The sequence below is a fragment of the Vitis vinifera genome, chromosome 14 (assembly GCF_030704535.1).
Source record: "Vitis vinifera cultivar Pinot Noir 40024 chromosome 14, ASM3070453v1".
Classification (NCBI taxonomy): Eukaryota; Viridiplantae; Streptophyta; class Magnoliopsida; order Vitales; family Vitaceae; genus Vitis; species Vitis vinifera.
The window spans coordinates 21,167,977-21,183,396 of record NC_081818.1 but is presented as its reverse complement, the minus strand read 5'-3'; positions in this window follow the sequence as shown (position 1 = coordinate 21,183,396).

The window sequence follows — 15,420 nt, the reverse complement described above, 5'->3', positions numbered from 1 at the left end:
GGGATGGTGATGCTTCCTGTGGTGATGCAACACACAAGCCTCACTGACAATGACAAGCTCAAGCTCAAAACACAACACAACAATAGAAATCTTTTTTGCCCTTTAGATTTGGGAAAGTGAGATTTTCATGGGAATACATGGGAGGGTTTTTAAGAGATGGGGTGATGAGGCAAAACAACACCCAAAGTTCGTCCAACAGGACTCACCACCACAAAGTCATATCCTCATTTCAAGTGGCCAAGTGGAAGGAGCACTTGATTGATGAAGAGAAAAGAGTATCTTTGTGTAATTCAGACTCTTGTGCTTCATTATGAGTTGTAATCTTAGGCCTATCCTCTGAGATTCTGCATGTTCACAACAGCATCTCTGATCATATGACTCTGCTTAAAATTTAAATCCAACATTGTACTTTTTTTTTTAATGTACCAAATGGGAGGGGCAACCAAAAGAAATTTGGTCAACTTTGGATTAATTTCCTAAGTGCTCCCCCCACAACTCCTTTCCCATTCTTCAAATTTTTTGGATATTCAACGCAACTTGCCTGTATGATTTTGACATTGTGTGCAGTTGACCATCATCATCGGATTCTGGCAGAGGTGTCGCAAATCCAATCAATGGGAATGGATTGATGACACATGAATCAAAATTGAGTTTTTGTTCTAGTGATTTTTTTCATTTCCACTTACTTTAGTAAATGAGAATGGAGTTGATTTCTCATTTTCTATTCCAACATTCTAAGCGTGACCAAATTTATACAGTTGCAGGTTTGCCCAAAATTCAGAGACTTTGAACAACAAAAACTTCTCAGAGGATCAAGACAATTCTTCTCTACTTTTTTCTTCAAAAAGTCAATAAAGGAAAGAGATGAGGAGAGAGAGAGAGAGAAAGAGAGAAGGTTAGCTGTTTAAATGTATTTCAGAACCTCCAAAATAGTTGGTGTAATAAATTTGAAAGTAAAATATAATATTTTCAGCCAAAGATCAGTCTAAATTTGAAAACTAGTTCTGAAAATAAACCCATATTGATATTGAGACTAATGGTGATCAAATGTTTCTTTGGAGGAATGCCCACAAAAATTTATATATATGGGCTTATTTGATTATGAGTTTTGGAGTTGAGGTTGGTCCACTTCTCTTCCATCTGTTGAGTTGGGTTCGGAAAAAAATTAGACAAGCCCAACTTTGATCCTTTCTAATAATATATTTCATAGGGGCCCAACCATGGTTCAGTTTCTTTTTCCTTCCTCTCTCTCCCACTCTCTCCTTCCTCTCTAATGGTGATCAAATGTTTCTTTGGAAGAATGCCCACAAAAATTTATATATATGGGCTTATTTGATTATGAGTTTTGGAGTTGAGGTTGATCCATTCTCTTCCATCTGTTGAGTTGGGTTGGGAAAAAAATTAGACAAGCCCAACTTTCATCCTTTCTAATAATATATTTTTTAAGGGCCCAACCATGGTTCTCTCACTCTCCCCCCCCCCCCCCCCCTCCTGTCTCTCTTTTTAAATAAAACTTTATCATTTTCTTTTCTTAAATTTTGCCCTACTAAGATAAAATTTTGGCTTCACCACGGCTAGTGTGTCTGCATTGATATAATATATGACTTTTTAAATTATAAATAATACAAAATCAAGAAAAAGGAAAATATATGCATTGTTTAATACAAAATCAAGAAAAAAAAATATATGCATTGTTTTAATCGTTAGTAAATAATACAGGTGGTTAGTGTTATTTGTATGTTTTTTGTACATTAGGGTTGTGGTTCTTTCGTTTATAATTTGTAACTTTCGACCTTGGGGAAAATTATATTTTCTTACCCTATTTTGAAAAAGATTAACAAATGGTGCATAAATTTTAATCCTTATAAAAATTAAAAATATGTTTATAGAAGCTACAAAAATTATTATTATTGCAAGAATAATTCTTTTTTTTTTTTTTTAAATATTGGCGATAAATTTAATTTTGGAAAAAAATGTTCAATAATCATATAACAACATGCACGTAGAAATGAAGTTTATGCATAATTTTGTGATGAATATTTTTGTTTAATTTTTTTTAGCAATTTTTTTTAATGTTCAAATGTTGATATTATTGATTTGTTAAAGAAGAAAGAATAAGATATTGATGACCTGTGACCTCTACATATTAATTTCTCATTTTTTTTTTTTTTTTAAAGTTTACAAATAAAAAGCTTTTGATACATTTTTTTTAGCCTTGCTATTTTCAAAACAAAAAGTAAAAAAATACATTATTAAACAAGATTTTCAAAATTTCAATTTTAAAACCTGATTTTATTTGGTTGGATAATAGAAAGTTAAGTGTCTAAGGTTTTTTTTTTATTAAAAATATTATAGAAAAATAATTTAGTATCATTTAGACACACTTACTATATTTATTTTATTTAAAAAAAAAATAGTAAGAACTTCCATATGAAAATCTAGACTTATCTTATATCTCTAATAATCACTTTAATTTAAAAAAAAAAATTAAATAGTAAATTTTTTTTAATATCTCCAATTTTTTAAAAATAGTTTTGAAAAATATGTTGGGGTAGAATTCATAAAGCATGACATGATGTATCAAATGAGTTTTAAATTTTCACTATTTTATCATTTTATCCTAAATTGCATTAATATTTATTTGGGCATTTATATTTGCATCACTTGGATTGTATATAACATAAGTGCATTAGAAGTTATACAAAAAAAATCTAAGTTATGGGTTCCCTATAAGTTGATGAGTTATCTATCATCGATTTAGACTTACACAACTCATCTAATGTTATAGTGTTACTTCCTTTTAATTGAAGGGATAACCTGTCTTGATCACCAAAATGAGTTTTTCATGTTGAAAATATTAATGTGTATGACTAACATTGAACATGACCTATCATGAATAGTGACATTAATTATTGGGTAGTCACGATTTTACCAAATTATTATGTTGCATGGACTTTCAACTTTTGAAAGTTAGTTGTATGAAAATGAATTTCGAATTGTGAGAGCCAAAGTTTCCTTTGTAAAATTATTCTTAAGGGTTTTAATTTTTTAAAATTTATTTTACAATAATCCTTAAGAATTGATAAGGTACTCTCAAATTTTTAAAATTTTAATAAATGAAAATTTTTCTTATTTCAAAAGAATTTCCAATTTTGAGAATAAATATTTTGGAAATATTATAATTTATAATTGAAGGACATTGTTAAAAATGTTTAGAAAACTAAGTAATTTGATAAAAATAAATTATCTTTTATGAAAATTTCCAAAAATATTTATCTATCAATTGGAAAATTTTCCATGACAAAATATTTAGTCAAATGGAATTGTGTAAAGTATGAAAATAGAGTATAAAAATTGAGAGTAGTTTTCATGTCAAATTAATTTTTGGATAAAACAAAATTTTTAAAATTTTGAAGATTTACATTCTCTAATTACACTAGAAATAGGAGATAAATATTTTTGAAAATTTTCATTAAAGATAATTTATTCTCCAAATTAGTAACTCTAACGTAATTAAAAAAACTTCTCATTTATGAAAAATTTAAAATTATGAAATTCCTAGAATAAATTTATAAATGGAAACTTTTTTTTTCACAATTCAAAATTCTTTTTCTATAAATCTTACTTTCCTTATTTCTACACATTTCTAATTTAATAAATATTCTAAATTGAAAATTTATTTTCATAATAATTTATTCCATTAAAATTCCTAAATCTTAGCAATACCCTTTTTTATTAGGGAGAATTATCTTTTGGGGTTAGATGGGCCCCCAAATTAACAAAAGGTCCATATAACTCTTCAAATTGAGTTGAAGGATATGAAATAGTAACGGACAAATATACCCTTTAAGAACACATATAAAATATTTTATAAAATTAAGTTAAATAATTTTTTTTCAAAAATACTAAATTAAATAAAAGTAGTTTTCAAAAATATTAAATTAAATAATTTTTTTTTCAAAAATATTAAATTAAAATTTTTTTCAAAAATATTAAATTAAATTTTTTTTCAAAAATATTAAATTAAATTAAAGTATTTAAAAAAAATATTAAATTAAAATTTAAAAAAATATTAAATTAAAATTTAAAAAAAATATTAAATTAAATAAATTTATTTTTTAAAAATATTAAATTAAATAAAAGTATTTTAAAAAAATATTAAATTACATAAAAGTATTTTTTAAAAATATTAAATTAAATAAAAGTATTTTTCAAAAATATTATTTTTTTTTTCTCAAAATCAACAAAGGGCATTTTTGAAAAAACTGAAGGATAATATCCTTCAACTCAATTTCCATACTTTCATTGGGTCTTGGGCTTAATTTAAAGAGTTAGATGAACCTTTTGTTAATTTGGGGGTCCATCTACCCCCAAAACATAATTCTCCCTTTTGATTATTCCTTAATAATAATTTATCTATGATGAAAAATTCTAATTTTGTGCGATAAGGAAAGTACCCTATTTGATATTTAGAAAATAAGAGCATTCTTCTAGAAATGATTTTTTTTTTTTTTTAATTCCTAAAGATCTCAAAATTATTTTGAGAAGTGTGGACCCCAAAATTTGTTCCATTTTTATTTTTACATTAACTTTGAGCTCAATTTTATCAATAAATTTCAAAACTGATTATATTTGATTTTTTTGGCCCACTTACCTTTTAATTCTTAGTTTTTATTATTTTATATATTGTTTTATTTTATTTTTTATTAATTATTATTATTATTATTATTATATATATATATATATATATATATTTTTTTTTTTTTCTTTTCATTCTTTTTCTTTTTTCGTTTTTTTTTTCTTTCCTTTCTCTCTTCTCTCTTCCCCCAACGACCCCACCCACTCTCTCCCTTTCTCTCTCTCTCTCCTCCCATACCCCATTCCCACCGACCATACCCCTACCTTTTTTTTTTTTCTTTTTTTTTTCCCTCATTTCCTTTCCTTTCTTCTTCTTCGCCATGATTTTTCTTCATTTTTTTAGGATCTACACAAACACCCACACAGCCAACCCATCTCCCCATCTCCTCTCTTCCATTTTGTTCTTTTTTTTTTCCTCTCTCCCAACACCACACACGATCGACGACCCATCTCTTTTCTCCATTTTTTCTTTTTTTCTTATTCCTCCCCCACAACACACACTCCACTCCAAACACCCACATTGGGCCAACCCCCATTTCCTCTTGCAATTTTTTTTTATTCTCCCTACAACTCGCCGTCCCAACACCCATTCTCACCGACGCCTTTACATGTGCCCCTCCATTCCCATTTTCTCGTTTTTTTTCCCTCTCATTTATTTATTTTATTTTGTTTTGTTTCCCAAAAACCCGTCAACCCTCATTGATCGCTAATAGGATCACGGCTAGTCACCGCCTATTTTCCATTATTATTTTCCATTATTATTATTATTATTATTATTATTATTATTATTACTATTTTTTTCTTTTTTTTTTCTTGATTTGATTTTAATAGTAATTGTTGTTGAAAGTGGACTTGTGCATTTATGTTTGTTTGTGGGCCTTATGTTTGGGCTTTGTTAATTAGTATGAAATTTATGTTAATTTGTTGTTGATAAATTAGTATGAAATGTGAAATAAATTATTGTTGGTGAATTAATTTAAAATTGACTAATTTGGGTTAGATTAATTGATAATTTATATAGTTGTTCTCATTTTAATTATTTAATTTGGACATGATATAATATTGTGGTATATTTTGGAAGTGAGTTTGCATATTAAATTAGGTTGATTTTGGTTGTGGATTTAGGTTTGCATGTTAAATTGGGCTTGGACTATGAAATATTAAATTTAAGCATAATGAGATTTATTTTAATATATCATGTTTTGCCTATTAATTTGGAAACTTTAGATTATGGTATATGACATGTGAGATATTTTTGTTGGGTTATATTTGTTAATTTGAGCCTATTTTTAATTGGTGAAATTTATTAGACTAATTTGAAGTTTGAATTTGGGCTTGAATAATTATTTTGGACTACATATTTTTAGATATTTACACTTTGAGTTATTTTTGTTTTTGCATGGTCCTATTCTACAATTATGTTGGCTAAATACGGATTTATGACACATTGAGCATGAAATTTCATAAAAGAAAGTGAAACTTGAAAAGCTATAAATGAAGCATTGAACTTGTAGTAAACTTATTTGGGTACATGTTTTATTTTCCACTACTATTTGATTTTATTTTTATTTGGTTTCTGTAAATATTTGTTTGTATATATTTATTGAGTGTGTATAGAATTGGATATCGAACAAATTAAAAATTTCATTTAAATAAGAGGAACAATTCAATAAATATATTCTAATAAAATAATAATTTTAAAATATTCTTCTTAATAAAAGAAATTTTTTTTATTAATAAAAATTCAGAAAAATGCATTTAGAAAAATTCAAAAGAATTGTTTTTAATAGAATTTGAAAAATTGTTTTAATAAAATTGTTCAAAAATTTCTTTGTTTAATAAAAATTGTCCAAAAATTGTTTTGTAAATAGAGTTGTCCCAAAAATTAATTTTTAATAAAATTGTCCAAATTTTTTTTTAAAAAATAAATTCTTTTTCCTTAATTAAAATAGGATTAAAAGTAATTTTTAGAAATAAGAGATTGAATTTTTTTTCTTTTTAATTAAAAATTCTTTTGTAAATGAATTTTTTTTTTTTTTAATAATTTGTATAAGTCACTTTTCTTAAATGAAGACAAATTGAAATACTTTTGTAAATAAAATTATAAAAATTCATTCATTTTTTGTAAAAACAAGTAAAAATAATTTTTATGCCCAAATTGAAATTTTGTAATAAATTTGTTTGATACAATAAGTGTAAATAACTTCTATTTTTTTAAAAAAAAATTGAATACAAATGAAATTGATAAAATAAATTGAAACTTCTTTTTTGTAAATAAATAAATCGAAATCACTAATTCAAAATTGTTTTTAATAAAATCATTTGAAATTTCTTGAAAACTAATTCTTTCAAATATATATTCTTTCTAATTAATTCAATAAATCAATTTGCATAATTCTATTGTCATTTGTTTTGTACATTTTTGTAATTTTATTTGTCATCATCTTTGTGTATATTGTTTCATTCCTTAAATCTTGGTGTCCATAATTAATTAATTAATTGTCACAATTTTCTTATTCATTTAGTAGATACCGTATGTATACGAGCTTAGAGAGGTGCTACGACCCACAACCGTACCTTTCCAATAAGTAACTTGACCCCCGGATCTAGATTCGAATTTTGCAGGCATGTTTTTTCCAAATAAGGAGTCACACATGGTTTTCTTTCTTATTTTGTTTTCCTTTTAAAAAAAAATAAAACAAAAAATAAGTGATGACTCCAAGTCTTTTTCAAAAAAGCAAATTTTCACCAAATAAATAATAAGCGAGTCTCACCATTCGAGTGGGGACACACGTGAAAAACGTGAGTCCACAAAATGGCGACTCCATTGGGGATATTTTAGAGAGTTAAACTTGAACTCGAGTTAAGGGAAATATGGTGTTTGATTGGTCGATTAGTGGATACCCCTCTCTACGTGTCTTTGTATGATTGGGTGTTGATTACACGTTGAGAGCTTTGATATGTTTATTTGTGATGTATGTTTGGTTATTATTGTTCATTGGAGATGTTTGCACGTTAATTACATCGATTGATTCTCTTACCTTCTTTAGCATAGTGACTTTTCTTGTTGTATGATTATCTTGCTTTCTTGGACATGTATATTCTCATTTTTGTATATCTCATTCATCTTGACATGATTGATTCTCTTTGTTGTATATTATCTTGTTTGTCTTGACATATTGTCCATTATGCTATATAGCTATCTTGTTTATCTTATCTCTACCTAGCTTGTGTGTAGATAGAAGTGATATACATGTTCTTTGCATGATTGCTTTATGCATGACTGCTTTTCTTCTGTGTGATGCATGTATTCTTTGTCTATATGGGACACACATCTATCCCCTTACCTCAAATTCTCTAGTCTCAGTCGACCTTGTTTTCCTTGATCTCATATTTGATTCGAGACTTGTCACTTTGTTTGCTTTTCGACCGAGCTAGTGATTTGGAGTAAGGTTTAATGATGGGCTATATTTATGTTTGGGAGCATTCTGGAGGAGGTGGACATATTGATGCTGATTAGAGTATGATATTTGAAGACTAGTATAGCCCAAAGCTAAGTTTCATGGATATTTGTGTGACCAATGTGTTTCCTTTTCTGCTTTAGCTTTATAAGTTTTTCGGATGCACCCACACCACTCACTCTACACTTTAGTCGACTATTGAGTGCTGAGAGTTGTGAGAGCTTTCACTATAGGAAACCCCCTGGGATATCGAGGTAGTGCATGTGTGGAGGTGATGACCACCTTACATGGAAGCACCCCGTCTCTTCGAAAGCGTACAGAGAGTTGCGTACCGCCGGAGAGTATGATCGCTTCTACTAGGAATCCTTTAAAGTCTACCCCTTTTATTTTTAGAGTCACTTTGACCTTGTAGGTTGAGCCTTAGATTCTTCGACTAGGACTTCTTTCCCACACATGGGTGCATTTGAGGTCTTTAGAGCCTCTTTAGTTACAATTCGGATCCAATACTCCATTTTTTTGGTCTTCAGTTGAGAGTGCTTAGAGATTAGTGCAAGTTTGAGTATCAGTTGGACTATCCCTTCCCATATGGTTTTGGTTTCTTCTTGTCACTCATTGAGTTTAGCACACTTTCCCCTAGGGTTTCATATAGTCTTCTTTTCTTGATTCGACACTTTCTTTCGGTTTGTTGTCACTTTCTACTTAATGTTTTGGGATGTGCTCATTGATCATGCTCATTTTTTTACATTCCTCACTTGTCATGGGCTTGGTACTTCATTATTTGGTCGATTTGCCTATTTCTATTTTCAACCCGATATTTTTATTACAAAAATGTGAAAAACATGTTTTCACATTCACACAATTTTTTAGAGGTTCACCTTTATCATCTTATCATTTTTCTTTATGGAGCTCGGGTTGAAAGTGAATCAAGGATATTTTGTTATAGATGGAGTATCGATCTCATGATAGTGTTGTTTTTCACACCTCATTCATTTTCTGGATTATTGATAAAGATTCTTTAGTCACATTTGTAGTCATCTCATAGTGGACACCTTTATGACTTTAGAGTTTTTGTCATTTATCTGGTTTTAGATTGCTATCACAGGACCATATATCATATGATGTGTTTTACTTTTGACTTGAGGAATCTATTCACTTGCACATTGTGGTTTTGAGGTTTGACCTATGATTCATGCCCAGCTAGTGTACCTTGATTTTGGTCCTCAGACGAGAGTAATCAACAAAATTTATAACCTATTACACCATGTACTAGGATAGCCTCAGCTAGCATAGCATAGTGGCTCTAGGATCGTTCACTGGGATAGGTTTTCACTTCACAATTGATATTAATTCAAATATGAATTGGTGCTTTTTCATTTCAAGGTTAGCTTTAAAAGAAAACATAAACTTTGGTTGAAAAAGGCTTGGTTTTAAGCTAACCAAAAATAGTAACTGATTTTAATTACAAAGAAAAATGTTTCTTGGAGTTTCAGATCACTAGGCTCAGGTTCCTTATACAAAAAGGGAGTTCCGATCACTTGAATCTTTTCCTCGCATTAGGGATTTAACATATAGTTATTTCCCGAACCGGTGTGGTACAGATGCTTCCCCTTAATGGGTTCAAACACTAAATCCCTCTCACTGATGCATCTTGCAATGGTTCATACCTCTCACCTAGTATTGGCCATTCAAGGTGATCCTTAACCTTGGATTACCTGTCAAAAGCTCGCAAGAGATAACTAATGGATGTCTCCTTGGAGTTCAAAAGCTTATCAAGTGTTGGCTATTCTAGAAAATCCTACCTTTAAACCACCTCCCAAAGGCTCACAAGAGATAAACTAGTGTAACTCAATGGACGAAGTCCACTTGCCTTACCAAGTGTTGGCCCAAGTGATTTTAAGGCGTTTTAAGTTAACTAAAAACATAAAAACCATTAATGGGTTATACTTTCTCTTCATTAAAAGCTGAAACAACAAAACTTCCAATTTTTGCATTCGGAAACTTACCCGACTTTCTTCACTCCAAGAGGCAAAAAGCCTAGCCATTCATCCTCTGAGGAAACATCCTCAGAGTTTGATTTGCTAGAAATAAAAATAATGAGAAAACAAAAATATCAAGGAAAAACAGAGCAAGTGCTTTGTAAAATATATTTCTTAATATGATCATCCTCTCGTGGATTACATATATCGGATCTATCATGATATTTCTTTACATTGGTTTAGAGATATATATAGAAGATATTTTCTAAGAAATATCCCAATAATATCTTTAGCTTATTACAAGGAGAAAATAGAAATTTACAAAGTATCTTGAGAAAAAAATCTAACTGAGTCGGTTGCAAATATTTGAGATTGCACAGGTGGATATCACAAGTTGGAAGTGTCCATTTCGCAAGTTTGAACTTTGATTTTGCAAGTTGAATTTGTGATTTCGCAACTTGGAGGCGATTTCTCAACTTGAAGATGATTTGCAACTTGATTCGCAACTTGGAGGTGATTTCGCAACTTGGAGATGATTTGCAACTTGATTCGCAGCTTGGAGGTGATTTCGCAACGTGGTTTGCAGCTGCGAAGATGGAGTTTCAACTTGTGAAGTGGCATACGTGTGCTTGTAGGTGGTTTCACAGCTCATTTCGCAGCTGCAAAATGGGCTTTGGGCTACGAAATTTTCGCAACGAAAGGTTGATTTCGTAGCTGATTTCGCAACTGCGAAATTTTCACACAGTTTGATGCGGTTGTCTTCAAATGACCATAACTTCTTCGTTTCAACTCCAATTCGTACACCGTTTGAAGCGTTGGACTCCTGAATTCCCGAGATTCGAAACAAAATATAGTATGCATGAAATGGACTCCAAAAAGTACTCGAAATATGTCCAACAGTTGCTGTCCTCTTGAATTTCTTCATGTTAGATTTCTCTCTTTGTTTTTCCTCCTTGCATTCTTGATTTGCTTTTGGCAAAGGACTAAAAAGCTCCAAAGCTTGGTTTCTTCATGTAAATGAGCTTCCATTTTCTTTGCCATGGATTATATAAAGCTCTCTCTCATCTTATATTGCTTTGGTGATCAAAAAGCTATCAAAAACACCAAAACTTAACACAATTTGATTAGAAACACTTGCAAAGGTCCTTAACATGCCAATTGAGTTATTAAAAGGTAATAACTACTACTCAAAAGTGTTTAAAAGAGTTAATTACAAGCTATAGAATAACACTTTTTGAGTAGTAATCAACCTATCATGGAAGATATTGAGCTTATTAACCTAAGATCAGAGATTTGACCAAGGGAGTTTGAGACTGACCCATTTTCTTATGATCAGAGTAGTGTCTTACTCACTTTCAGACATTGACTTTGTTTTGACCTACATCTGCCCATTGTGAGCTTTGCACAACATCACCCTTGACACCATTATATGATATTTCCATCCTCAGTTTTTCTAGTTTTGCACATCTCCTCTTTGATCCGACCAAGTAGAGTGTGAGGAGTTTGAGCTCAAGGTTGATCTTGCATGGCGAGGGATGGCTTATGATCTTTGGGTGGCTTACGATGTGAGGATTAGTTGATTCCCTGATGGGACTATCACTTATTTTGCCATGAGTATAGAGATTGATCTTGTATGATGAGAGTTGGCTTGTGATGAGAATTTGTGCCTGATGAGATTGTCATTTACATTGCTTTGAGAGGATTATCTTTGAGATTATTGTGGAGCATTTAGAGTACGGTTTGGTGCACGATTCTAGAGGGTTGATGTGGTTATATCAGATTGACATTGATCTTCAGTATCGATCATTCAAGGGTTTGAGAACATGATGTTTGAGACCGTGGTCATAGAATGGGTGACCTTTATTTCGGTTAGCTCACACCCTATTATCTTTATTGACATTTAAACCATTGTTAGCCCTTTGAGCCTCGTATGAGCATCATAACATTTTCTTTCTTATAGCCTTGCTCATCTTTTACATCGGGATAAGGGTCCTCCGATGTATATATGATTTATTCAGGAGTCTCATGAGTCATGGACTTATTTAATCATTTTTTTCATTATTTTTTGTTTTTTTGTTGTCCTACCATTATTTTTTCATCATACCTCTTTGTTTATATCCTTTGTTCTATCATTTGTCTTTGTCATCGCGTTTCTTTCTATGTCATAAGTAATGATCTTTCACATTTTAGTGCATGGAGAATAGTCATGTCCCATTCCATTCCTATCTCATGGACACTAGTTCAGAGATCTTTAGTTGAGAGGGTCATCTTGTTAGAGAGAGTTAATGTACATCATTTTTTGAGAGTATATCCATTTCATTACGTATTTTCAGTGGAGTTCATTTGTTGATATTTAGAGTATGTGCAAGTAAAAAAAAAAGCAAAATAAATAAATAAATAAAAATAAGCACATGTATGTATGTATACAATGTCATCCTTCATTGAGCTTACTTCATTGAGGCAATTGCTTATGAGAGTTCGTATGGGAGCTTTTAGACACCCACATTTTCTTGTGTCTATCTCGTTATGTATCTTATATGTGAGAAACGAATGACCTTTTACTAAGGACTTTGAATCATTGTCTTCTTCATCAATCCATACGTTGATGATTTGACTGTTTTTTATGACTTGATTTGAGTAGATCAGTGCTCATTCATTTTCCTTTGATCTATTTGTTTTTCTCGTGGTATTTGATTCATCTTGCTTACATTGATCTTTATTCATATCAATTTACATTCTATGTTCGATATTTTCCACACATCATTCTTGTACATCCCATTAGCAGTTCGATATTATTCATTTCTTCTCTTTCATCATTGATATATTCATCTTGGATTCTTTCTTCATCATCGATATATTCATATTGGACATCCTCAGATCCATGGTTTATGAGACTCTATTCACATATTGCATTTTATACATAGGGGTATCAGATTTTATCATTGGGATTATTGAGCATTGTTTCCATTCATTTCTTCACCTTATTACCTTAGCCTACGTTACGTCATGAGTCTTAAAGACCACCCTGAGGCTATGACATCACACATTGTGTTTGATAGCTCTTATGTGGGCGATACTTAAGATTGGTTTGAGAGCATTTTGATTGTGATGAACCAAGAGTTATGATATGACCCTACATTGGGGCATAGCCACATTAGAGAGTTTTTTTTTTTTTTTTCCGAATATGCAGCCATTCTGCTTGGTACATTGCATTAGGGCACACCTTTCTTAGTTGAGGGTTGATTTTTTAGATGACCATTATGCCGATGCATACTCTTCTCAGTCGATGATGGATTTTTGAGTCATGACCATCCCTTATAGGAGATCAAACGTCCTTTTTCACATTGGAGCATGAGACATGATTGGTATATTTCATCTCGTGTACCTTAGACAAGGGCATAACCCTCTCAATCGATGATGGTTTTTGAGGCATAGTTGTTCCTTGGAAGTTATTAGATTCCTTCCACATTGGAGTATGAGATATGATTGGGCGATTTCCTTGAAGTGATTATAGGAGCACAACCTTCTCATCATTGTTGACAGATTTTTGAGATGATTGGATCAGGACACAGACACTCATAAGAGCATGCAGCGGAGTTTAGTCATTTAAGAGATTGTCCTATACTGGGGCATAACCCTTTTAGATTGATCTTAGAGATACCAGCTAACATTTGGGCATGATCATGTCAAAGTGCATTTTTGTTGAGGCATACCACTTTGCTTGATCTTTTTCACATTGGGACATGATATCTCTTTAGATAAGGTCAGATACTCTCTTCACGTTACCACGATGACTTTGAGGAGTGGAGATTCATTTTGATCATATTATGTATGATTGGTTGTACTTCTCCTATGATGCTTGATTTGGAGATGCTTACACTAAGGCATAGCCCACTCATCGATGATGGATTTTGTGAGATGACGGAGACACATACTTCCCAGATATTATCTTGCACTTAGGGCTTACCCATTTTGAGAGAATGTATTCATAGTGGGGTGTAGCTACCTTGCTTATTTTGACATTGAGACTCGACCTCCTATTTATGATTGCTATTTTTATGGATTATAAAGTTGTTTACACCCTAGGTTCAGTCTTCTCAACATACCTAGTTTGATTTGGATATCCACTTTGTTACACACTTGACATTTCACCTTTGACATTGTTACACCTACATCCATCATTTCAGAGCCTAACAAATATTGAGCCTACTTATCTCACTATCGAGCATGACCTTATCTCATTCTCTTTATCAGAAAAAGATGCAGACCATTCTTGATTTTTTTTGGTCGAGTTTTCACATCCTTTGGGCATTAGGTTCAACATCTTCCATGATGGCATGACCTATTAGATTGTTGATGTATTTGTGATGATGTTTTCATATTGACAATTGATATGTTGTGTCTTGTTTTGCTTATATTTCAAACTTAGAGTCTTGGTCAACATTTGTTTGGTCTGTTAGTTTAGTTTTGCTTTGTCAACATAGTTTCTGTGATGCATAGTCTTGTTTAAGCATTTATTCATTGATGTTAGACTTTTTCATTGTATCATTGTTGAGCATATCCTAAAGTGTCTTATATGGTGACATTTTGTGTCTTATGTTGGTTACTATCTTACATTAGGGCATACCTCCATCCTTGAGTTCATAAGATCTTTTACAAATTTTCTCACCACTCGATCAATTTCTTGATCTTTACGAGTCATCATACTAGGGCATACCCATATCTTTGAGTTCATCAGATCTTTTGCAGATTTTTCTCGCTACTTGATCTATTTCTTGATCTTTGTGAGTTGTTCTACTAGGGCATACCCCCTTTAGCACTATTCTACTAGGGCATACCCCCAATCTTTGAGTTCATCGGATCTTTTGCAGATTTTCTCACTACTTGATATATTTCTTGATTTTTACGAGTCATCATACTGGGGCATACCCCATTTAGCGCTCTTTTACTAGGGTATACCCCCCTCTTTGGGTTTATCACATCTCATGTTGATTTCATGGTTGTTAGACCCATTTATTGATCTTTATGATTTATCACCTAGGGCATCCCCCTATTGTCAGTTTGTTTAGGGCATCCCCCTTCCGTCATTTTGTTTAGGGCATCCCCTTTTCTTTAGTTTTTACCATCATAGATCAGACATCTATGAGCATTTCAAATTCACCACCATAGATTTTCATCTATGGGCCTTGATCAGTTTTCACCACCATAAATCAGACATCTATGGGCATTTCAGTTTCACCACCATTGATTTTCATATATGGGCCTTGATTAGTTTTCACCACCATAGATCAGACATTTATGGGCATTTCAGTTTCACCACCATAGATTTTCATCTATGGGCATTT